The sequence below is a fragment of the Pteropus vampyrus genome, unplaced genomic scaffold (assembly GCF_000151845.1).
Source record: "Pteropus vampyrus isolate Shadow unplaced genomic scaffold, Pvam_2.0 Scaffold1000005145, whole genome shotgun sequence".
Taxonomy (NCBI): Eukaryota; Metazoa; Chordata; class Mammalia; order Chiroptera; family Pteropodidae; genus Pteropus; species Pteropus vampyrus.
Window position 1 is genome coordinate 6047 of NW_011919547.1, and position 14347 is coordinate 20393.

General features: G+C 41.1%; 1 long non-coding RNA gene across 2 annotated transcripts; it reads right to left on the reverse strand.

The window, feature by feature from the left end:
* Positions 1 to 3103: 3103 nt before the first annotated feature.
* LOC111735675 lies at positions 3104 to 11203 on the reverse strand. 2 transcript variants are annotated; one of them, XR_002778913.1, is made up of 4 exons: positions 10811 to 11203; positions 7426 to 7498; positions 4381 to 4526; positions 3104 to 3153 (listed from the first exon to the last, which is right to left on the reverse strand). It is a non-coding gene; the product is annotated as an uncharacterized LOC111735675 (long non-coding RNA). The 2 variants fall into 2 exon arrangements; XR_002778912.1 differs by lacking the exon at positions 3104 to 3153 and having other exon boundaries at positions 4042 to 4526.
* Positions 11204 to 14347: the final 3144 nt, after the last annotated feature.

Below are 14347 nucleotides of genomic sequence, written 5' to 3' on the forward strand. Positions count from 1 at the left end.
GCCCAGAGACTTCACACTGAGACAAGAAGACCTAGACGCCCAGATTCCCAGACACCAGACCCTTGGAGCCAGAGCGAGAACCCAGAACCTGGACGTGGACGCTGGACCCGAGGTCAAACTTGACCGGACCCCATGCCCCAGACACCGGATGAAGAGCTGGACTATAAACTGTACCCTCAGGATCTGGAGATAGACCCCAAATGATAACCAGGACCTGAGTCAGACCCCAAAATTAAACCCAGACACTAGACCCCAGTCATCTGATGACAGATGACTGAGGTCTCAGGAATTTAATTGGTTCTATCGACAGTTACATGCTTAAAACTACCACTGCTCAATGAGGACCTTGAATAATTTATCACTTGGGTCTAGGTTTGCAAAAGGGACTGAAGTCTGATGCTTTTCTGAGTATTCTCTCGTCTAAAAGCTCAAATTAGTGGCTGCTTTGTTAGATTTGCAAAAGCAGTAGTATCCCTTTCATGCTTTACGGAGATTGCTAGAAACTATAGAATCTTGAACCTGAGAACATTCAAAATCAGATGCCCTTCCTCTCTCTTTGACTTTAAAGCTGTGATCCATGTTTCATACTGACTGACTAAAATGTGTAATCGAAAGTTTTATTTTTAGGAGTACTTCAGTTATTGCTTTTAGGACAACTGACCATCAAAACTACGATTTGTTTGAAATGTCATTTGTGAAGAAAACATAGTAAAGGACATAGTCTCTTTGCAGATATTCATGTCAAAAGTTAAACATTTTCCAGCTACAAATGGAATAAACGATGCTTCCAACGACCTTCCTGGGATTCCCCATCTACTCTGTTCATGGAACTATCACAGCAAGATCCCAGACCACTTTACCCTGTGTATGTATCTGGTCATGATGTGCCTTGTGTATTTACATAGCTGTGGGATACCAGTATCGGTTACTGGAATTTATTTACTGTGAGTGAGGGTTGAGGCAATGACTTATGGGGTCTTAATTTACAAATCTCCTATCACCTGCTCCTCCCTTTGCATGCAGCTAACTTTTCCAATATGTACATTTTTCCATGAGGTAGATTCTTAGTCATCCTGTCTTGGTTAGACTGCATGTTATTTTGACATTCTTGCAACTACAGTATTAAGGGATGTTTCCATAAGGAAATCGACAAAGAACAAAAATCACATGCTGAGAGGGGTGACAAATCTCACATTAATGAAATAACGTGAATAAACGGACAAATAAATATGACCACAATTAAAATGGTATGGTTGTAAATAATACATTGAACAGTTACATGGTTCTTGATCGTCATAAACAACTAATATATGATATAAGTAACAGTACGTGCTGTGCCTTTAAATGACTGATGGCAGCATACTTTGTTCACAGCATCGTCGTCACAGGTGAGGACCACACTGTGCTTTTTTCTTCAGGTCGGCTCCGACATCTCTAGGGATAGGCATTTTTCTACTCCTATACCCTTAGGGAACCATGCCCCTATATGCAGTCTGTTGCCAAGAGAAACCAAAATCATGCATGCCTACCTACACATATAGAAGGATGGAACAGAATTAAGAGCCTAGAAATAAACCCATCTCTCTAAGGTCATTGGATGTTTGATATGGGTGGAAAACATGGACTTGGGTACAGGAGAGTCCTTTAAACAGAGGGTGCTAGCAAAATGACTACCATCTGTAGGGGAATGAGATTCGACCCTGACCTCATACCATATAAAGGTGAACTTGAAATTTATTCAAGCTTTAAAATTCAAACCTCTAGAAGACAGCACGTGGATGAATCTTCAAGCCCTTGTATTTAGCAATGAGTTCTTCGATCTGGCATCAAACAATAATCGATGAAAAAGATAAATGAGATTGTATCGAGATTCATCCTTTTTGACATTAAAAGAATCTATCCAGGAAGTGACAAGACAACCTACAGAAAGGGAAGAATTTCACATTATAGATCTAATGGAAGTGTCATTCAACAAAGAACTCTTACAACTCTTAGACAAAAAGACAAACTAAACTTCTAAGATGTACCAGAATAGACCCTTCTCTAGAAAAGAGAAAATTTTCAATAGGCCCAAGAAAGGATGTTAGGTATCATGAGTCATGATGGAAATGCAAATGAAAACTACAAAGCCATACTCCCCCTTCACACAACCCAGATTTGCTATAATCCAGAAAGCCCATCATGACGAATGTCATTTATGGAGAAAAAATTAAAGCCCTTAAACCACGTCAAAATGTAAAACACGGTGGCCTATGTGCACAAGTTTTCAACTCCAACCACTCAAAATATTCTCGTCTGGTTCAATGAATTCACTCCTTGATATATATCTCCCAAAATAGAAAACAGGCATTTAATGCTTTAAAAATGAATTTCTTCAGCATCATTGTTCAAAAAAGCAAGTATTTATAAACGATTCAGAGGGCCATCTTAATTTGGAGGACAAACGAATAAAGGGATTCTGAATTGTTACAGCGGAATTCTTCAGAATGGTACTTAGAAACAGATTTAATTTCTTGAACGTATTACCTGTTGGCACATACCTTTTTGTGGTGGCAAAAGACACATTTACAAATAGAACCAAGTATACTTGCTTCCGTTAAGATAGATTGAATAAATCTATGTCCCATACTTTGTGCTTCATTACTTTATCTTATTTGGAAATGTTGAGATTTTCAGTGAGTATGTATCACTTTATTAACCAAGCAAAAATTTCAAGTTTCAAATTATTAAAAACACAGGAAAAATTATCTATATATGTATATCTATATAAATACTTATATATAGATATAGGCACATAGATATACACACAATGTCAATGCAATAACTTAATGTTTTACCTATAAACCGTTTATTTGTACCTACATTTGTTACAACTGAGATTTCAAAGTGCATTGATACCTGCCCTACTTTCTTGACACAATTGTAACAGAAAATATGACTTTATTTCTGTGAATCCAGTAAATACATTTCATGATAACAAGTCCATTTAATCAAATCAAGTCTTAAGCCAATCAAATATTAAAAACCAACAATAACATCCAAAGAAAGAAAATGTCTTACTTGTTTAGAAGTTAATCCAAGTCAAAGGATCCACTGGCCATTGAAGGTAGGATTTTAGATTCTGATAGTAACTCAAACCGGTGAGCCTCCTCCCTGTTCATTGGAGGAAAGGAAACAACTCCACAAAACAGTGCAAAGAATGCAGCCCTCACAGATTCAAAGGATTGCTCCCAGAAACAAAGATTACAGACTTTCCTGACACAGGCTGTCAGGATGGCAGAGTGCACATGGTGTCTCGGATCCCCTCCGACCACAAACCAGCTCTTTCATGGCTCTGGGTGAGCTTTACCATAATAGCACTTATACAGCATTGAAAGGTAATGAAAGGTGGAGTTGAGGAAGGTCTCTTTTGGGCTGAGGCCCCTCATGGCACCCTCCCCTGAAAGCTGCCAAGGCCAGCCACCGGGTGCACCAGGATCAGTGCACCTTTCAGATGGTTGACACCAAACCAAAATCCTATAACATGGACAAGACAGAAAAAAACCACATCTGGTATAAAGAGAACCCACATCATCTCCACAGACAGCAATGTATAATCATTTCACTCCTGAATCCCAGAGGCCACCTGGAATAGCAGGTTCATAGGGAACTATGATTCTGTTCTATCCCTACAGTACCTCCTTATGGCAAAGAACACACAAAAAAACAGATGTAGGGGAGGAAAGGATTTTTTCTCGAAGGAAAAGCTCAATCGAGACAACCCTAGAGCTCCAAAAAGGAAGCACATAATTTTAACTGCCCATCTAAGGTACGATAGATTCACACCACTTATACCTTCTAGCAAACACTGCAGACAAGGAATGAAAACTTTTAAGTCGTGTTACTCAACCCTAAAAACACTGATACGGGGAATGGAAGGAGGACCGAGATCGGTTACCAGGCTCATGTTAGCAGTTTCGGTGTCTACTACTAATATGATTATAACCAAAGCTTTTTTATCTTTCCTTCACCATCTTTAAGGGGCCAGGCTAGAAAACTGTAGTCTGTATTTTTTAATGTGGCCCTTTCCATGTTTTTTGTTTGTTTAGCTCGGTCTGCTCAGGCACTTGTGGCCTGTGTTTACATTTCTCATCTCCTAAGGCATCTCCTTTTTTATGAAAATGACACAAAAGCCACAGTCACAGAAAACAATGACCACCCATGAAAAGAAAGTTTCAACAAAGGAAGCCGAGAGTGGCTAATTCCAAGTAGCTGGCTTCGCAAATATTTTTTTTACAACCGTCTTAACATCTTAGTAAAAAAGACTGGCAACTCTTCTAAATTCACCCAAACCATGCAGAAATATACTAAAAAGGCTGATGGGATAGATACACTGCTTACCTCTGCCAACACACCTGTGGTCTCTCTCAGCTACAGTACTTTTCAGGAGATAGCAGTATTCCAGCCATTAATTCTCCTGGTGCCTAAGCAGATGGCAGCTTTCTAGTTCTTAAATCCAATCTAAATGCTCCTTCGAGCCCAAGCATCTTTAAAAACCAAGGGAGGGAGGAGGGATGAAAACAAGCAGGATCTAAACTCTCCAAATTTCTTTATTCACAAATACTGTTTCCATCAATCGGAATCTCTATGAAAGTTGTTGTTAGACCTGGGGAAATGCGGGCTAGAATTAAGATAGAAGCGGTTCCCCATTACCTGTACACCGATGGACCCAAATATCTTCAGTTGCTATATAATATAAACCAAAAAATAGATAAACCAATTTTAGTGCTTCTAGGCACGCTTACTATCTTACATCACAAATAACAAAACCCGAAGTTTTCCACACCAAAATAATCCTCTCCTAGTTCCTCTGATCAACCTTCTATCCACACCCTACACCATTCCTTGCACACAGGCAGCTTCTCATAAACCTTTCCCTCCCATGGCAGTTCCACCACACACCACCTGGGGGAGCCAAAGGGACACCGACCCCCTCACCACAATGGAACCACCAAAAAAGCCTCCTGAAACTTCTCTATTGTGCTTAATAAAAATGCAGAGCAAAGTCTGCCTGCAGAAAGAATACGTGGTTCATGCTGGGTCGCAAGAACGGGAAGAGTCATGCCAGGTCACATGTGTCCATGCTCGGTCACATGAATGTGACTCAAAGGTAGGCGATGAAAAGCATGGAGGGATCGCGTTGGATTTAGCCCAGGAACCGACCACATCCCTCGAGCCTGAGTTCACAGACTGGCAAATTGTCCCAGGACCAGCACTCCCAGAACTCTTGTCCCGTTGATCCTAAAACCTCACCTCATGCATGACTCCACCCTCTACCCCGCTGCACCCGAACTCCTCCTGAGACCAAACGGCCAGTCAACCGCAGAAAACCCATCAGTATCTAAGCACAACGAGCTAGCTTCACAAATGTTGTTTTACTGCCAACCGAATTTTCCAGGAGACAATGAACTCACACCACTTCTAACTTAGACCTAACGATGCAGACCGCGACTAGGATTTTTATTATACACTCACGTGGAATTTACATAAGCATGAAAATGAGAAGAGCTCAACAGGTAAGTTGTAGTGAGGTAACACGGAAAGCAATGGTACAGAGTAGGAGGGAGGTCAAAGCTGGTTACTGGGCTCCTACTTGCAGCCTTTCTGTCTATTGCTGAGATCTTTTATTTTTCGCAACTTTTAAGGAGGCGGGAGAAAGGAGAACAGGAATACACAGTGGAGACCTGTATTTTTAAAAGTGGCCCTTTTCAAACAGGCAGGAAACTTTCAATAAATAGTGTGAGTCACTAAGTCCAAGTTCTCACTTTTACTAATGGTTCACACCCATCTAAATGTATTAGACGAAAATCCCTGACAGCACTTCACATTCTCGAAAACCCTGCAGAAATAGACTACAAAGGAAAACAGGATGAACAAGGAAGGGTACTGCTTACTTCTGCCAACACTCCTCCATCATTTCTGCTACAGCTGTGTACAGGAGCTAACAGTATCCCAAACATAAATTTTCCTGGTGCCATAACGAGATGGCAGCTTTCTTTCTCAAATCCACTAAACTGAACTTTCAAGCAGAAATCTTTTATCGACAGAGGAGGGAGGAAGGGCGTCGAAAGGGGCAGGATCTAAGAAAGAGCGGGGATTCTCCAAATCTCTCTGTTCAGACAGAACTACTCCACCAATTAGCATATCTGTGGAAGATGTTAGATTGTAGCCTCTTCCTGTCTACAGATAAGGTGATAACGCTAAGGTATTTTAGTACTTCTTCCCAATTTTTAAGGACACAAAAAGAGGATTAGGGACATACAAATGAGACCTTGTGTTTTAAAAACTGGCACTTTCAAATTTTTTCCCTTACTTTGGCTCAAAATGCCTCAGGCGGTAGTAGCTTGTATTTTCATTTCTGATAGACTCAGCAGGGAGACCCTAGAAAATGCTGAGACTTTCCTTGTAATTATGATCGGGCTTTGAAAAATCGTCCTCCATTTTTGTCAGATTTCTGATGTTTTTACATCTTTTGAAATCTGTTCCAACATTCTGAAACAGAGATAAGACAGAAGAACTACATAGATTAGTGATTATTAAACCAGACTGTTTTCAGACCCTGCAAGGTACTGCTACCTTTCGGAAACTGCCTGATCATCCCTATGGCCATACAAGGAGAAACCTACAGAACAAAGGAAGATTCATGCAGAGAATAATACAAAGTGTTTGTCCATACTGTTAATGTTTACAGTTACCATAAGAGGAAAACGGGAAAACAAAATTTAAGATGTACCCTACAATCTACTCCATTCTTGACTTGCATTGCCCAGACTAAGAGATCAAAACTGATTCTCCAAATGTTCTATTAACGATATTTCTTAAAAGTTACGCCTTGTTGGGAAACTTGTTTTTTCCCTTCCACTTTTTTACCCTGATGTTGATATTACCATCGATTATAATACCCAAAAAGGTGAAGAAGTAATTCAAAAGCTTAAGAATAATTCATTTTGCTTCTATCCATTTATTCTTATTTGTAACAGTATTAATGAAAAAATTGCTATCGTGAGTTTCCAAAAATATTTTCAAAATTAAAAGGTTTTTCAATACAAACAATTGATCATCAACCCAATAACATTAGCAATGACATAAAGCAATAAGACTTTTTACAGCTTAGCCAAGAAAGACCAGGCTTCCTATCCCCATAGTATTTCCTTATCACAGCAGACAATACAAACACACAGGAAAACATAACCGGCTCTGCGAGGAAAGGTTCAGTAAAGAAAACTGGGAGACACTAAGTGCAAGTAGTTTGGCTTCAAAATAGTTTTCGTGCCCATCTACACATATTAGAGAGAAAAAACTCGGCTACCTCTTCTAATTTATCCCAAACCCTGCAGATATCGACCGAAAAGGCTGACAGAGTAAACAAATATACATACTGCTTACCTCTTGGGCCACATGTCCAACACCTCTCAGCCAAAGCAATTTCCAGGAGTTAGTAGTATCCCGGCCATTAATTCTGGAGACAAAAAAAAAAAAGCAACTTTCTAGTTTTCCCAAATTCAACAAAATATACCTTCAAGCCCAACCATCTTTTATCAACAGGGGAGGAGGGGCATGGAAAAAGGCGAGATCTAAAAATGAGCCCGCCAAATCTCCAAATCTCTTTGTTCTGGAAGATGTCTCCACTATTTAGCACATCTACTGAAGGAGCACTTAGCCTGGGAGACAGGCAAACTAGAATTATGGTAGAAGCAATTCCCCATTAGATATAGACACAAACATCTTTAGTTTCTGTATATTATGAAGCAAAAGATAGATAAACAAGTCTTAAGTACTAGTCACCCTCCCTATCTTACACCTCAAGTAAACAATAACATGACCAAGTTTTCCACATCAAACCATTCCTCTCCTGGGTCCTATGAAGTTCAATACCCCACCCCACACCCCACAGCAATGATGCAGGCAAAGCCTCTCCGCCCCATTTCTCTCACTGCAGTCCCACCGCCCACCACCTGGGGTCTGCAAACGTACAATGACTACCTCCCCGCAAAGGTGCTTCCAGAAGCTTTGAGAAAACTCCAGTGTGCTTATTGAAAAGGCAGAGCAAAGTCTGCCTGCAGAAGGAATACCTGGGTTCATGCTGGGTCACAAGAATGTGACTCAACACTCACACCTGGCCACATGTGTCCATGCTCGGTAAGATAGATGTGACGCGCAGTTATGGTGGAGTGTACCTAAGATTTAGCCCAGGCTGCAGATCAGAGCACTGACGCCTGAGTTCACAATGATTGGCAAATCACACCAAGACCCACCCTCCCAGTTCACAATGATTGGCAAATCACACCGAGACCCACCCTCCTGGGTCCTACCCAGCACTCTTGTCCATGAGGCCCCAAAACCTCACCTTATGGCTGACCCCAGCCTCTTACCCTGCTGTACCTCAACACCACCTAGAAGCAAACAGCCAGTCAAATCCACAGAAAACCTTTCAGTATCTGATCAAAAGCTGGCTTCATGAATACTTTAAACTGCCACTCTAAACTTACAAGAGACAATGACCTCACACCACTTCGAATTTTCGCATAAGACTGCAGACCGTGACTAGGAATTTTATTATATGTCCACCTGGGATTTACATAAGCATGAAAATGAGAAGAGCTCAGCAGGTAAATTTTATTGAGGAAACCCAGAAAGCAATGGTAGAAAGTGGGAGGCGGGTGAAAGCTGTTTACTGGGCTCCTACTGCTGGGGCGCAATCAATTCTAAGACCCACAGAACCAATTGAGATGAATTGTGAGCTTTTATTAGCCGGCCGGCGAATGACTCTCTACCATGTAGGGTCAGAGGAGATAAGCCCCAAACTTCCAAAGGAAGCAGCTTATAAAGCTAAAGACCATATCCTGGTGGTCTGCTGAACAAGCTAGCGAGCGATTACAGAAAGCAGATGTTGGCTGTAAACGTCTTACACAAAGATAAATGTTTCCGGGGAAACTCTTAGATCAAACAGGGCCTAGCAGGCAGTTTCGTTATCTGCATCTTGGTGGCTGTCAGTGCTTTCCTGGGGGCTGGCGCCTGAAGATATCACTTCCCTGTGACTGATATATTGGAAAGTTTTTCACTCCTATTCTTGGTGCCTGTCTATTGCTAAGGTGATTATACTAAGATCTTTTAGTTATTTTTCACAGCTTTTGAGGCAGGGAAAAGAGGAACAGGGATAAAAAATGAAGACCTGTGTTTTTACAATGGGCCCTCATCAAAATGGCAGGAAACTTTCAATAAAGAAAAGGGTGAAACATTTTTCGTGCCCACCTAAATGTATTAGAGGAAAAATACTGGCAGCACTTGGACATTCTCCAAAACCCAGCATATACAGAACACGAAGGCCAACAGGATAGACAAAGATACTTTTTACCTCTGCCAACACTCCAACATCATCGCTCTGCTACAGCTGTTTCCAGGAGCTAGCAGCATCCCGACCGTGAACTCCCCTGGTGCCATAACAAGATGGCAGCTTTCTAGTTTTCTCAATTCACTTAAAAGAATCTTACAAATCCTATCTTACAAATCCACTTAACAGAAAATCTCAACACGGCCATCTTTTACCACAAAGAGATGGAGAAGGGGCGTGGAAAGGGGCAAGATCTACAAAAGAGCTGGAATCTCCAAATCTCTCTTTTCAGGCAAAACTTCTCCACCAATTATCATCTCTATAGAAGCTGTTAGCTTGGAGCTTCTTCAAGTCTACTTATAAGGTGATTACGCAAATTTTTTTTAGTACTTCTTCCACATTTTTAAGAGGGACAGGGAAAGACAATTAGGGATAGACAAAGGAGACTTGCCATTTTTAAAAGTGACCCTCTCAATTACTTTTCCTTAGTTTGACTCAAACTGCCTCAGGCAGTACTGGCCTGTGCTTGCATTTCTAACAGACTCAGCAGGAAGCCCCTGGAAGATGCTGACACTGTCCTTGTAGTTCTGATCTGACTTTACAAAATCAGCTTCCATTTTTGTCAGATTTCTGATCACCTTTTACATCCTTTAAAATCTCTTCCAACATCTAATAACGGATAAGGCAGGAGAACTAGACAAATTGGTAAATATTAAACAAGGCTGCTTCCAAAATCCGCAAGGTACTGCTACCTTTAGGGAACCTGGCAGATCACCCCTAAGACCAGACAAGGAGAAACCTACAGAACAAAAGAAATTTCCTGTAGAGATTACTAACAACTCTTGGTCCATACTGTTAATGTTTGCTTTTACTATAAGAGGAAACTAGGAAAACAAAAAATTTAAGATGCACCCTACACAATGTAACCCCAACGATTTATTCCATTTTTTACTTACTCAGCCCAGAACAAGTATATTTTGAAGTATTAATTCAAAAGCTTAATATTTCATTTTGCTTCTATCCATTCATTTTTAAAATGTGGTATTTCTACCAAGATTAATGAAGCAATTGCTATCATGAGTTTCCATAAATATTTTCCAAATTAAAAGATTTTCTAATAAAGAATAACTTTAGCAAAGACAAAAACAATTAAGGCTTTTTACAGCTTGGCTAAAGAAGCCAAGGCTTCCTATCCCCCATGGTATTTCCTTCATATAACAGCACGAAAGACAAAAGCACAGAAAACCATAACCACTGTGAGGAAAGTTTCAATATAGAAAACTGGGAGTCACCAAGTCCAAATAGCTTCCCTCTACGAATAGTTTTCATGCACATCTAAATGTATTAGAGAGGAAAAAGTCAGCCAGCTCTTCTAAATTCTCCCAGACCTTGCAGAAATCAAGCAAAAAGGCTGACAAGGTAAACAAATATACTGCTTACCTCTGCCGACACACGTCCCAGATAGCTCAGCTACAGTAGTTTCCAGGAGATACTATCCCAGCGATTTTCCTGGCACCGCAACAAAATGGCGACTTTCTACTTTTCTCATGTTCAACTGTAGTACACCTTCAAGCCTCAGCATCTTTTATCAGCGAGGGAGGAGGGGCATGGAAAAAGGCAGGATCTGAAAAAGAGCCCGCCAAATCTCCAAATCTCTTTGTTCTGGAAGACTTTCCACTATTTAGCATAACTATTGAAGGGGCACTTAGCCTAGGAGACAGGCAAACTGGAATTATGGTAGAAGCAATTCCCCATTACATGTAGACAAAAGAACAGGAACATCTTTAGTTTCTCTATAATGTGAAGCAAAAAAATAGATTGACTAATCTTTAGTGCTAGTGTAATAGCCTGCTGAAATGTGAAAGGGTTAAAGGATAATTAAAACCTGAAACTGGACAAAGGAAGTCTATACCTTAGGCCTAGTTTCTGGAACCCCTAACCACATTCTGTTAATCGTGAAACTTGTAACGATGAGCTCATACGCTAACTGCCAATTTCAGCCTGTGTAACCCTGCTTGCTTGCGTGGCATGAAAAATAATCAATTTCATATAAGCTGAAAATTACTGTTTGGCCATCGCCCATGGGAACACTGGCTATTGCCCATGGGAACATAGGCGATCACCCATAGGAACATAACATTCTAACAACAGGCTTTCTGCTTCTGTACTCCCTGCTTGCACACCTGACCAGTGGGTTGACGGGTAGTGAATAGGAGAAAGATGGACCTTTATGTTTAAGACAGAATGAGGAATAGGATTTAGGGCTTAAAAACCTTGTATCTTGGCATTTCAGGGCTGCTCCTTTGGAAGGACAGCCGCCGGCTAATAAACTGCCTCTATAATCAAAGCACTCAGGTTGAGTCTGGTTATTCTGGTCACAACACTAGTCACCCTCACTATCTTATCCCTCAAGTTAAAAATCACATAACCAAAAGCTTTCCACACAAAGCCATTGCTCTGCTGGGTGCTGTGAAGTTTAACCCTCTACCCAACACCCCACAGCAATGCTTGCACGCAAACCTTCTCCCCGCCATTACCTCCCATGGAAGTCCCACCACCCACCACCTGGGGGCTGCAAAGGGACACTGACTACCTCCCCACAATGGCGCTTCCAAAAGTCTGGAAAACCTTCTCCAACGTGTTTAATGAAAAAAAACAAAGTCTGCCTGCAGAAGCCACACCTGGGTTTGAGACAAGACATCACTTTTAAAATTCTTAATCTTTTAGCAGGAAATGAAGTAGGACATCTCTTGCAGAGTTCATCTTTTTAGTAAACCTAGTTAGGATTTCTTCCCTTCTTTCTCTGGAAAAAAAAGGCCCTCTCCCTCAAATCCTGGTAACTGCCCTGGCGACTCAGATCCTCTGACATTGATAAGGATCATCAGACCATTGTTAAGAAGAAATGGTGTTAAGCCAGGCAGGGCCCTTAAGAGTCTGATAGGGGAGGGGACTTTAAGCCAAAAGTCTTTCTTTTTACTCTTTAAGAATTGTATTAACTGAGCCTGTCTGTTTCCCTTTACTCACTTAATAGGCAAATCAATAGAAATTAATAGATGTATGATTTAAATAATAAATTTGTATCTTGTTTTCCTTGTCTAGGGAATAAGGTGGCACTTCAGCAAGAAAACCAAGACCCCACCCTGACTGAGGCAGAAAGGGAAAGAGCTCCATGAAATCCCTGTAGTCAGGGACTATGGCCATTCTAAACAGAAAGCAGATACAGAAGAAGAGACCTCCCCTTCCTCAACATCCTGTGCTGCTGGAAAATTACTGCTTGGCTATCGCCCATAGGAACACAGGCTATTGCCCATGGGAACACAGGCTATCACCCATGGGAACATAACATTCTAACAATAAGCTTTCTGTTTCTATACTCCCCGCTTGCACACCTGACCAGTGGGTTGACAGGTAGTGAATAGGAGAAAGATGGACCTCTGTGTTTTAGACAGAATGAGGAATGGGATTTAGGGCTTAAAAACCTTTTATCTTGGCATTTCGGGGCTGCTCCTTTGGAAGGACAGCCGCCGGCTAATAAACTGCCTCTATAATCAAAGCGCTCAGGTTGAGTCTGGTTATTCCGGTCACAACAATACGTATGAGAACCCCACACACGTGAGAGTCAGAGACTCCACATACAAGAGAGAGGAATAGAATGGGAACTTGGGTATATAAGACATCTTGAGCTACGGATATGGTAAGGTGCCTGGGGGTTTCAAAGGGTCATTGCAGGATGATAAGAACAGACATTTAGTACACATTAGTTTGCCCTGCCCTATAGGTGGGTAAATGGAGATGATGGCTGATGATCTCCTATTATATGGCCAAGGCCCTCCATTCAAATAGTTCTGTATAGTTAAAGGGTGGGGCAGTAGTTTCTCTTCAGCCAGAAGATAAACTTACCCTTAGTTGGAAACAATCTGAACATCTCTGGGTGATCTGTTCTGAACTCCCACACCTTCATTTTAAAATGACTGCTACAAGAAGGATAAGATCATCTAAAAGAAGACTTGTAGCCAAACTACTTCTGGCAAGTGAAATAAATTAAGTTTACCTGTGAACGTAGCTAAAGTTTCCTCTTAATTTTTTGTGAAAAGGCATTTACGATTTGTATTTCTCCTTGGCGAGGGAGCCTTGGAGCCACAGAAGCAGTTTTAGTCATCGAGCACTTGATTAAGACGGAAAACTATTTTAAGAAAGCAGTCTTTGATTTCTAGGCAGAAAACTTTTCATAATATTTTATCTGGAGCAGAAGGATGCATGAAAACTTTGTCCTTCTAAAGAAAGAATAACTCAACTCTGCTTCTACAAAAGTTTTCTCTTGATATTTAAATTTTTCCTTGGTGAAATTTATTCCAATCTCATTCAACTTAACTGTCTATAAAATTTCCTCTCCCAAGATGTCACCTCACAAACCCCCTACAACACTCCTTTTCACAGATTTTTTTTCGGGTTTTCCTCGTTCCCATTCTGCAAGAACCAGCCTTACATTAGGACAAAGTTAATCTCCTTTCCCTCTAAAGGTTTAAGGAAGAGCGCGAAACCTCCAAATCTCTTTGTTCACACAGGACTCAACTCGATTAGCGTATCTAGGGGAGGAGCTGTTAGCCTGGGGGAAAGGCAGGCTAGAATTAAGGTAGAAGCAATTCCCATTGCATTTAGACCAATACACTCTAATATCTTTAATTCCTCTGTACTATGAAGTACAAAAAATAGACACACTTACATTCAGTACTCTTTATCCTCACTACCTGACACCACAAAATTAAAATAAACAAAGAAGAATTTTCCACACCGAGCTGGTTCCTCTCCCGAGTCCTCGAAAGACTAACACCCCATAGCGTCACCCCTCAGCACTCCTGCGACATAAAGCTTCTCCTCACCTTTTCTCGCCGTGTCTGTCCAAGGAGCAGCTCCGAGGGTCTGCAGAAGTACAGGAACTGCCTCAGCACAGTGGAGCTGCCAGAAGCCTCCAGAAGC